Source organism: Melozone crissalis, unplaced genomic scaffold (genome assembly GCF_028551555.1).
Source record: "Melozone crissalis strain CALT ecotype California unplaced genomic scaffold, PUWL_Pcris_2 ptg000011l_1, whole genome shotgun sequence".
NCBI classification, from domain to species: domain Eukaryota; kingdom Metazoa; phylum Chordata; class Aves; order Passeriformes; family Passerellidae; genus Melozone; species Melozone crissalis.
In genome coordinates, this window is record NW_026535789.1 from 202,435 (window position 1) to 214,424 (window position 11,990).

Sequence of the window (11,990 nt, forward strand, 5' to 3'; positions counted from 1 at the left end):
CTGATGGCCCAGGAGCAGCTTCATGATGGGGAGAAGCCCCACAAGTGCTTGGAGTGTGGGAAGAGCTTCAGGCAGAGCAGCACCCTGATCTGCCACCAGATGATCCACAGTGGGGAATGGCCCTACGAGTGTGGAGAATGTGGGAAGGGCTTCAGCTACAGATCCAACCTTGTGATCCACCAACACATCCACACTGCGGAGAGGCCCTACGAGTGTCTTGAGTGTGGGAAGAGGTTTCAGACCAGCTCCAATCTCCTCCTGCACCAGCAGATTCACACGAATGAGAGGCCCTTCTGCTGCCCTGACTGTGGGAAGGGCTTCAAGCGCAGCTCCCACCTCATCAGACACCGGCGCATCCACACTGGGGAGAGGCCCTACGAGTGTCCCCAGTGTGGGAAGAGCTTCGCCCGGAGCTCTAACTTGACCAGTCACCAAAGGAGGCACCGGTAAAGTAAGCCCTGCCAATGCCCCAAGTGCAGGAGGAGCTTCGTGCACTGCTCCAACTTCAACCCCCATGGAGGACCCATGTTAAGCAGAGCCCTGGTGATCCATGTTCCCCATGATCCAGGCTGGGAAAACACTTGTACCTTTTCCTGCCCTTGCCAATGGACATGATGTGGCTCTGAAAAAACCCATGAGGTTCTGGGCATGACCATGTCATTACATTCTCTCCCACCTCAGGACATTGCCAGGGGCAGGAAAGGGATTCTCTCTCTCTCTCTCTTTCTATCTCTCTCTCCTGAGAAGGGTGTCCTTTCCAGGCAGTGGGAAATTGTGGCTGGGAAGAGACAGTCAGTTGTGTTGTCGTTTTCCCTTTAATTTATCCCTTCTGTTACCAGTATTATTTCTGTTCTTGTTTCTTCCTTATCTCGTTTCTGTTCCCAATAAATTGTTCTTATCCCAGCCTGGGATCTTTGCCTTTTTTTCTTTCTACAAGAGGTGGGAGGGCAGCAAGGGCAGCGTGGTTTTAGCAAGAGCAGGAAGTTCAGGAATCCCATTCCTGAACCCCGGCCTGTGGAAACCGAGCATCCCAGCTGGTCCCAGCCCTGGTGGCCATGGCAACAGCCTTGGGAGCGGGTCCCTGCCTGGGGCTGTGGGAACCTCTTCCCTCTGGTGCCCAGGGACAGGAGTGGAGGGAACGGCTGCAGCTGAGTCGGGGCAGGCTCAGGTTGGATGTCAGGAAAAGGTTTTTGCCCAGAGGCTGCTGGGGCCCTGCCCAGGCTCCCCAGGTAAGGGTCCCAGCTCCAGGGCTCTCTGAGCTCCAGCAGCATTTGGACAGCGCTGCCAGGCCCAGGCTGGCATTGTTGGGGTGTCCTGTGCAGGGCCAGCAGTTGGACTGGAGGATCCTGATGGGTCCCTCCCAGCTCAGCCAGTTCTGTGGTTCTGGGATCCCATGAGCCTGGGGATGGGGCTGCCAATGGTTGCCATGGCAACAGCTCTGGCTGCAGGCCTGAGCTGGTGTCCATGGCAACCACCCCTGGCATGGGGTCTCTGTGGAGCTGCCAAGGGACTGAGCATAGCAACAGGGGGCTGGGGATGGTTGCCATGGAAACTGACCATAGTAACAGGGGGCTGGTGATGGTTGCCTGCTAAGGATCAGATTTGTCACAGGCCCTCAGAGGGGTTCCATGGGGACTTTCCAGGAGTCTCTAGGCTGTTTCAGAGCTGGAATGTCACAGGCACAGACAGGGGCTCCATGGAGACGTTCCAGGGCTTTCTGGGGATGGTAAAGAGCCCTGTGGTCAGAGGCAGTCACAGCCATGGTGACATCCCAGGGTACCTTGTGCTGCAAAGGCACCGATCTGTCACAGGCACTTACAGCAGCTCCACGGTGACATCCCAGGAGTCCCCAGGCTGCCAAAGAGCCGGGATGTCCCAGACACTCACAGGGGTTCCTGTCATGGGCACAGTGAGAGCTTCAGGCAAAAGCTTTATTTCTTTATTGGAGAAACTCCTCCTGATACATGAGGTGCAGATATTACACAAAACAGCCACCATGGATCCTCAAACTCGTGCAGGGCCCCTAGACTTTTAAAATTCCTTCTAAGAGAGGAGACTGGGAACGGCTGTATCCAATCCAAGCCCCCGTCTTTGTCAAAGGTGTAAAGGATTGGACATTGGAATTGAACTTAAACGCTATTTGTCCCACAGGATTAATCATAGAATGCCCGATAAATTTCTATAAATACAGCTCTGATTTTTTCTGATCATGATTAGACAGAATGGTTCATTTACACCGGAGAGTAAATGAAAAAAAATGACTTATTGCTGCAGTCTTAGGTGGTCTGGATACAATCTTCCCCGAGAGTGTCTTGTGCTAATGGGTAGGAACCATGAGAGCACCAGCACACAGACACAAACACAGACACACACACAGACATACAAACACACAGATACATACACACACACACACACACACACACACACACACACACACACACAGAAACACTGAAAGTGTCCAGAGGCCAAAGAGAAAGGATTGTCCAGGGTATAAATGGAGGGAAAGAGGGTGCAATGGAGAGCACCAGGGATCCAGTGGTCTGAGGGCTCAGAGGTGGTACACAGGGAAGGGACCAGTAGGGAATGCCAGGGTAGATGGACAGGGTTACACACCAATGGGAAGGGAGAACTCACCAGAACATGAACATAGAAGTGTAAAAGGGGTAGAGAAGGCCAATAGAGAGGACAGAACTGGGACAAATAAACACAGTGCTGCAGAACACCATGGGGAAGCCTTTTTTCTCACCCTGAGCTATGAGGAGTGCCCGGAGCCTGTGGTGTGTCTTTCCAGGGCATTGCTACTGCCTTTTCCCCGGTAGGCTCACAGGTTTCCACAGTTGTGCAGTGTCGCAATGATCTCCTTCGTTCTGCAGCCCTGCTGTGGCTGCTGCGTAACAATGGACCTGTGGTACCATGAGGCTCCATAGTGTCACCATGGTCCCTTTGGTTCCACAAGGCCCTGCTGGGACATGATGGACCCTTGGTTCCATGAGGTGCCTGGCTTCCCACAGCCCCTCACAGGGCCTTAAGGCCTCTCCGAGTTCCCCATGGCCCATCATGGCCTCTCAAGGCCCTTCATGGTGCCTCATGACTGATGGCCCCTCACATCACCTCATGGCCCCTCACAGCCCCTCTCAGCCTCAGGCCCGGGGCTCCACCCAAGGCAGGAGAACAGTTTGGGCCCTACTTGTTCTCCTTTCATTTCAGTCCCTTCATTACAGCGACAAGTAAAGAAAGGCTGAAATGAAGCCTTTCCCCAGCGTTTCCCTCGGGGTTAACTGCGGGCTGAAGCTCTGTGCTGGTCCTGGCCCCAGCGCCACCATCCCTGCAGCCGCCAGGCCTTTGCTGTCCTCCCGTGTCCGTTCCCTGTCCCCGAGTCCCGCTCGGCTCTGGCAGCAGCAGCAGCTGCAGCGCAGGGGACGCCGGCCCGGCCCAGCCGGGGCTCCCGGCCAGGAGCAGCAGCAGCGCCGGCCCCTTCCCGCCTGCTCCTGCCTCTGCTCCCAAGGGCTTTTTCCAGCTCAATTCTGGAGCAGAGCAGCCAGCACCCACACACAGCCCTGACTGCTCAGGGCCCGCCTGTGCTGCCCCGAGCCAGCCCACAGAGGAAGAAAGGATCGGATTCCAGAGCTGTTTTCAGCGCTCTTTTACTCACCCTGAGGTGACAGGAGGAGGCTGCTGGTGACTTTGCCTTGGGAATTGCAGATCATGGCTGCTCTTGGCCCTCTTCTGCTTGCCACCTGAATTTTATCCATAAAAATGCAAGTGCCTCTTTCAGTTGGTGCTACCCACGGTGCTTTCATGACAGTGAAGTCAGTATTTTTGTCACAAGCATAAAGATCATCAGATAGTGGAATGCTCACCAGCCCCTGAACACTAAGATGAGGGGAATTAAAGCCACACAGGCCACATTTGCAGCGCTCAAACACAGCCCTGTTGCTGGCGTTGTTGAAATAGAATAAGCTGACAGAGGCTGTCACAGAATTTGCCAAACCTCCTGCTCCTGCCACCCAGCGCCAGCCTTCTCCCCCTCCTCCTCCTCTCCCAGCACGGTACAAATTCCAGCTTGGAGGAGGCTGCCCCAGAGAGGGCTTCAGCTCCTGTGCCAGCCTGTGTCCCTGCAGAGGAACAGGGCATCTTTCAGCCACTTCCACAAGCTCACGCTTCTCACTTCATAGGGAATCTGGGATGCAAATGGCCTTGCTAAGAAAGCCAAAAGATGAGGGAATGGATTAGTAATTATTAGAAAAATTCACCCTTCTTCCAGGCAAGGTTCACCCGGTCATTCCCTGCATTTCTCCTTTTCAGATTGTTTCAGTCAGCTACTCTGAGAGGTCCATCTTGTTCTGGTGCTTACCATGAATTGATTGTGCTCTTGATTTATGCACCAAGGCACCAGATGTGGAATCATCCACACTGAATTCAGGAACAAACTCCCTCTGTCAGAGCATTTTCACATTCCAGATAATTTTCAACATGTCCAGTGACAGGTTAGAATGATCATCACACAACTCTCCACTTGTGGCTGCAGGCTCTGGAGATTCTTTCTCTGCATTCAGCCAGGCTTGTATTCCCTAACAATTCTTTGTACCACCTCCTGTTTTCTTAGCCTGGAACAGTAACCATGAAAACCTTACCCATAGCACAACTCCCCAGTCCACCAGGAAAAGAAAGGACAAGTTGTCAAGTCCTACAAACTTTTGTCCTGCTTTGCTCCAAGAGTCCTGCTGCACGCAGTGTGGAAAGCCAAGAGAAGCTGCAGTTGATGGCACATCTTGTGACAGGAGCTCGACCTCATTCTCCAGAAAAGGTTTTTGAAAAGAGCAGACAGGATCACAGAGAAGATTCCTGGAAAACTGAACCAGCATTCCAGAAGTGAAATGAAAATGGAAAGAAATCATCTGAAATGTTTTCCTCAGTTTATTTCTATGCTCCTCTTTTCCATCTTGCACTTCTTCTCCATGCCATGAGTTCTAAATGCATCTCACCTCTAAGATCAATGACTTAGCGAGTTTTAGACACACTAAAATACCATGACCTGCACAGTTTGGCTTCCCCTGTTTTTGTTGGAAAGCAACGCTGGAGACACAAGTGCAGCGCTTGGGTCGGGCACGAATCCTGCAGGCAGGGAATGTGCCCCGGCAGTGTGTGACCCTCAGCAGGGACAATGCTCAGCAATGCTGCAGGCAGGGAATGTGCCCTGGCAGTGTGTGACCCTCAGCAGGGACAATGCTCAGCAATGCTGCAGGCAGGGAATGTGCCCTGGCAGTTTGTGACCCTCAGCAGGGACAATGCTCAGCAATGCTGCAGGCAGGGAATGTGCCCCGGCAGTGTGTGACCCTCAGCAGGGACAATGCTCAGCAGCGTTGCTGTGCTCGGTCTCCATGGAACCATGCCAGGAGCAGCTGCTGAGCTCAGAAGCCATCGCAGCCCCCGCCCTGCCCAGAGCCCCTTGGCAGGGTGGGCTCCTGCCCTGGCTCTGTATGCCAGGAGCCGGCAGCGCTGGGTGCAGGGAGCCCAGGGAGGGCACAGAAACGCTGGGTGAGAAATGCTGGGGCACAGCGAGATGGGCGAGTGCAGCCAGCCAGGGCAGAGGAGCAGCACACACAGGGGGCGCAGCCTGCAGGACAGATGGCCAGGGGGAGAAAACAACAAACTTCTCAGGAGGGTGGAGAACAAACTTTTAGTTGCAAACTTCAGAGAATGAGGTACTTAGGAAATCTGAAGCAACATGTAATTTCAGTAAATCACTTGACAAAGCACTGACTGAGCAAACTCTAACCTGTCCAACTACAAGTTATCCAGATTTCGATAAAAGGAAGTCAGGAGAAGAGAGAGAGGGAGAGAGAGATCCACAGTCAGTCTTGGATCTCAGCTGCTGTGAGCTCCAGGGCCATGGGATGTGTCAGTGTCACACCCATGTCACAGCCAGACCTGCTCTGGTCCCTCTCCCAGGTGGGGTTTTTGGTGTGCCAGGGGCTTGGCAGCCACTTTGGGGCTGCACCAGAGGCTGCAGTGGCTGGGGTGGGGCAGTGACCACCCCACCCATGCAGAACTCTCCCTGCCCCAAACACACACTGGAGATGTCTGGGGCCGTTCATCATTTCCCTGCTCTCCAGCACCGAGGCAACGAACTCTGGCTACAGCTCTGAGCTCGTGCCCAAGGCAATCACCCCTGGCAATGGGGCTCCATGGAGCTGCTCTCAGGAAAGACCTCTAAGAGCTGGGGAGTGCCCCAAAACTGCCTCAGAAACATGAGATGCCTCAAATTCTCTTCAGGAATGTGGATTCTTGAAAAATTCACTCAGTAAAGGGCTCTCCCTTCCTTCATCATCCCCAAACTTTGGCTGTCTCATTCCTGACCCCCGCCCACCTCCCCAGCCCCAACCCCAACCCCAACCCATCCAACCCCTTCTGGACATCATGACCCCCCCTCCCAAGCTGTACTTCCCCAATTTCCCACCTCCCAAACCCCATCCCACCCATCCTGCACCACCCAGTACCCATCTCACCCCTCCTGATTTGCATCACACTTCGCCCAATCCCCTTCCAACCCCATTCCACACCAAGGGGCTGTGGAATCGAGGAATTTTGTGGTGAGAGTGAGTAGTTTCAGTGCTATTGAGCTGACACATCGAACCCTCTTGTCTCTTTGAGTGCCAAGAGAGGGAGAAAACTAAAGCAAATACCCCAAGACCCCCAAATTCTCCCAATTATTTCCCTGAATCCCAGATTGCCCTGAAACACAAGTAAAAAGTGAGGATTCATGCCTTTGATGAATTTATTGATTTTTACCCCAATTTTCTCTGTTTTAAAGGGATAAAGATGAATCCAAAGAAAATTAGGGTCATAACAAAAAAAATACCCAGCCGTCTTCCTAATGCAGATCACCGAGAATGTGGGTCACCAGGGCTCTTCCCAACGTGGGTCATCCCATGGGGGATGAAGCTGGAGCAGTGCATGAAGCTCCCCCTGCAGCTGGGGCACTCACAGGGCTGCCCTTACCGGTGCCTCTGTTGGTGTCGGGTAAAGAACGAGTGGTCTGAGAAGCTCTTCCCACACTGGGGACACTCGTAGGGCCTCTCCCCAGTGTGGATGCGCCGGTGGGTGACGAGGGTGGAGTTGTGCCTGAAGCCCATCCCGCAGTCGGGGCAGCGGAAGGGCCTCTCCTCGGTGTGAATGCGCTCATGTACAAGGAGGTGGGTGCTGGTGTGAAACCTCTTCTGACACTTGGGACACTCGTAGGGCCTCTCCCTAGTGTGGAACCTCAGGTGGACAACCAGGTTGGACCTGTGGGTAAAGTTCATCCCACATTCCAAGCACTCGTAGGGCCGTTCCCCAGTGTGGATCCTCTGGTGGCAGATCAGGTTGAATCTCTTCCTGAAGCTCTTCCCACACTCCAAGCACTCATAGGGCCTCTCGCTGGCATGAAGCTGCTCATGGGCCACCAGCTCTGAGCTCTGGCTGAAGCTCTGTCCACCTTCCTGGCTCAGGGTGGGTCTTTCCTCCTCAGAGCACCCTGGGCTGGGTTTGCAGCCCCTCCTTGTGCGGGATTGCCGGGGCTTTTCCTCCCCATTGGGTTCCTGCACTGTGGAGTCACTCAAAACAGCCTCTTCCATGAGGTTCTGCTGTGAGGATTTGTCCTCCCTGGTCTCCATCCTCAGCTCCTTCCCTGGGGAAAGAAGGACAAGGAGAGGATGGGATTTGCCTCCAGGCCACCCAAAAGGGGAAGGAGATCCCCCCCAGTGCATCCCCAGCAGGACAGCGTTGGCAGCAGGGTTGTCCTGCAGCTGGGGGCTGTGCTGGGCTGGGAGATGGAGCAGGAGAGAGGGGAAAAGGGGCACTGACTTCCTCCTCACCTGCCTGGGTGTCCCAGGGCATCTTCCTCTTCCTCCAAGCCTTCTCCTCCTCCATATTGCCAAGGTTTGGGAATGGGAAATCCTGGTTTGGGGAAAAACAAGGTGTGAATGCCTTGGGTTGGGGATTTCTCCCGCCCGAGTCCATCACTAGAAGTCATCTGGTGTCCATAAAAACCTTCAAAAATCAAGAGTGAATCAAAAAAAGCCACCAGGAGTTTCCCATTTCCAGTCTCTGGGGTTCTGGTGGTCCCCCATCTCAGGGCTGTTGGAGATCCCATGGGCACTGGGGATTTCCCCTCTCCAGGGTCCTGCTTAGGGATGCTGGGGGCTTTTGGGGTCCCCTCTTCAGCCTCACCCCAGTCCAGTCACTTGGGGCTCCTCTGTCTTCCCACCACCCTGTCCTGTTTTAGGGCAAATTTGGGAGAAAATCTCCAAAAGAGTTTCCTCTAGAAAGTAGATTCAAGTGGCCCCTCCTCCAACCAGATCGAGAAAATATTTCCATGGAGAAAAGGGGAAAAAAACTGTTTATTTAACAGGCAAAGCATACATCAGCACAAAAACTGAACAATATTAAAAAATAAAACCTCTTGCCGCTCCAAAAGAGATGACAAACTCAGAAAGTCCCTCCGTGGGCTGTAGCTCGGCTCACTCAGTCTCTTATCAGTCTCTTATGAGTCTGTTATCAGCCCCTCCAGCACTGGAAATGCCACGGCCCAGGCTCAGCCTGGTGGGCCACAGGTGGAGCTGCCAGTGGTGTTCTGGGTGTTCAGTGCAGAGCAGCTTTAAACAGCTCCAAAGAAAAAAAAAAACCACAGTCCAGGGAACTTCTCTGCCTCAGAGAGCTAAAAACTAACTAAAAGCAAAGGAGAGCTCTGTCCTGCTGTCTGTCCATCTGGAGACAACCGATATCTTAGGTTTTAAATTTTTCCGTTCTGTTTGGATGTGCAGCTTTTAGCTTTATATTAAGTGTTACTGGGATCTGTTCTCAGGGTGGTGAAGACAAAACAATCCTGTTCTAGCTGGAGACTCAAGGACAATCTCTTAAAACTTCAGGCCCAAAGCATAAACAATGTGAAAAGCGGAGAGCAGGCATGCAAGCAAGGAAGATGCAACTTCATAATTTGAAACTATTAATTGAGCAGTTAACTTCTATATACAAATGGATTAAAACTTGTTTAAATGTGAGATCTCATGACCAAGCCCTCTTCTGCTCCCATCTTGGAGCCATCCAGGCAGAGCCACAGCTGTGGCTCCTCTGCTGCCAGGGTGTAACCTTTAAAGGCACTTCAATAAAAATCAACTTTATTCCTCTTAACTCCATGTGGCCTCTGTTCCAGCTCCTTAAGGCATCACAACAGTCCAGGAGCTGGAATGTGGAGGAGTGAGTGCAATGTATGAAAACAAACTACTGCTCTTCCTCCTCCCCTTCGCTCTCAGAACCAGCATTAAAGGTGCAGAACTCATTTCTGGGCTAAACAGACCGATGGGGTACGAGCATCATGAAGTCACCCCAGGACACCCCAGTCAAGGTCAGGGGGTCCCGTCCCCGCCTCATCTCCGGGCTGCCGGGGGTGCCCCAGCTCCGGTATCGCCCCTTCCCCTCTCCCCGCCCCGGGGGTCCCCCGTTCCACAGCCCCGGCTCGCACGGGGATCCCCAAAACCAATGTCCCGCCCCGTCGGTACCAGGCCATCCCCACGTGGACCCCCCGGGACCCTCCCGAGGGGCGATCGCGGCTCCTCTCTCCCCGAAAAAGCTCCTCTGAGGGAGCCCGGAGATATCCGGGGCTCGAGTCCCGGATCTGCCGGATCCGAACACTCTCCAAAAAATCCTCCTGGAGACCCCTGCCTGGAGCCGGGGCGAGCTCGGCCTCCGCCCTCCCCTGCGGCTCGGGGCTGGGGGCGATGCTCCCGGGGCAGGGGGCGCTGCAGGCTCGGCGTGCGGGCGCTGCGAGCGCCGCGATTGTCCCGCTCCTGCTCCTCCTGTCCCTCCTCTTCCTCCCGCATTTCCTCCGCTGCCAGCCCGGACCCCCCTTTCCCACCGCTCTGCCCCGCGGCCCCGCAGCACCGGCTGCTGGGTGGGGGAGCCCCCGATCGGCCCCAGGGCTGGGCAGGGGGCTCGGGGACCCCCCTGGGGCGGATCCGTCCCCCAGCCCGAGCCCCAAATTCCGCTCGGGGCCGCCGGGCTCTGCGGGTCCGCCTGGCAACCGGTGAGTTATCGGCGGGAAAAGCTCTGGTTGGCTGAAAATTGTTTAGCGCCTCTTCTGATTGGCTGGAATTGTGAAAGGCGCTGTGCCCTGCGGGTGTCCTCGGGAGCTGCGGAGTCCGGGCCGTAGCCTTTTCCTATTTCTTTCTGTTCTCTGAGACCATTTATCTACTTCTATCTCCCCCTCTGAGACCTCTTTCCTATTTCTTTCTCTCTCTGAGACCATTTTCCTATTTCTTTCTCTTCCTCTCTCCTTCTCATTTCTTGTTCAGTTCAATCCACGTTCAGTCAAATCCGCAGGTTGGGCTCCCACGCTCTCACTCGCCCCTTCACTGGAGCAGAGGCGTCTCTCCCTCGCAAAATCGTAACCCGTGGGCAGGGTCCCTTCCCACCCCAATCGTTCAGGATTCTGTCAGTGACCTGCTTCCATTTCCTCCCTCCATCTGGTTCCAGACAGAAATGTGCTGGAAAATGTCCGGAAAAGCCACCTTTGCTGTGTGCTCTGGGAGCCCACAGAGCTGCTGGACCTTGTCCCCTGGCCCTGCAGAGCTCCTTGAGAGGCACGGCAAGAGCAGCACCCTGGGAGCCTCGGGAATGCCCCTCTGGCATCCATGGCACACACTGCCAGGGGCTGGAATTCCAGTTCCCGGCCAGGTAAAGATGTTCCTGCCCTGAAAGGAAAAGCTCTTAAGAAGGAGCCAAATTCCAAGTGGAGCAAGGTCTTACAGTGACATTTCATTGCCAGCCTTCATAACTTCACCCATGGTTGTTGTAGCTCGTGGATTGGGAATTAAACCCAAGGGCAGGGTCTTTGGTGGGAGCTGCCCTGGGTCAAGGGAGACACTGAGAAACAGAGCAGGCAGAGAGGCAGGAGAGAAAGGAGGGCACAAACAAAATCAGCTGAGAAGGTGGCACTCTGAAATCAGACCAGAACTGGCTGAAAATGAATAGGACAGAAAGAAATAATTTTGCATCTTTTATTTCTTATCAAAATACAATTTCTTCATTTTCTCACAAACCTCCTCCCAGTGTCATTCAGCAGGGCTGTCAGAAATTTCTTTGTTCTCAATCAGTGTTCCAGGCTGCAGCCACAAGGAAACAGGGAATGAGAATTTTCCTGCTCCTGGGTGTGGGATCTCAGTCTCTCAGAACTGGGGTGCAGGGTGAACAAGACCCCCCCTGGGGGGCTCGGGAGTCCTGGAATGCTGCCAGAGATGTCTGGTGGCTGGACTTTGATCCCACATGGGAGATGACATCAGTATGAGGACGGGAGGATTTCACTGGGGTGAATGGTGAAGGGACAAGTTAATTGGAGTGTGAGATACAGGGTTTAAGATTTTTGTACAGGGGGGTCTAGAGAAGTAAGATGGAGGAATTGGGGCGTGCCCTTCTCCTTCTTCTTCTTCCTCTAGACCTCCATCTTCTGTGGTGATGTTGGCACTCCGGGATTGGACCTTACTAGGGGAACACTGGTTAATAAGGGTAGAGGGTATTGGAGAAAAATGATAAATATTGTATATGTAACTCCGGGTATAAAGATAGGTGACCGCCCCAGGGGCTTTCAGTGTGTGCCCATGGCTGACTGCTGAGCAGAACTCTGTCAGGCCAAGAGAAAATCTTTTAGATAAGCAATTAATAAACACCAAGACCAAGAACAAATCTGAAGCTTCCTCTCGTCCTTTCGAACCCGGGGGCCCAAGGCCATCTTTGGGCTTTTCCCCAGACCATCTGAACAGCCCAGAAATCCCACACCTGGGGAGTTTGACATCCTCAGCTGAGGAGAGGAGGAGGCACCAGAAGAAAAGGGCAGCTGGGCTTCATCCTTCCACAGGAAAGAGAGAGGAGAAAAACTCTCATCCTGTCTGCAGCTGCTCCCACAGGGATGTGAGGGCAGATCCCAGAGCCCCAAGGGTCACAGTCAGGGCTGCCCT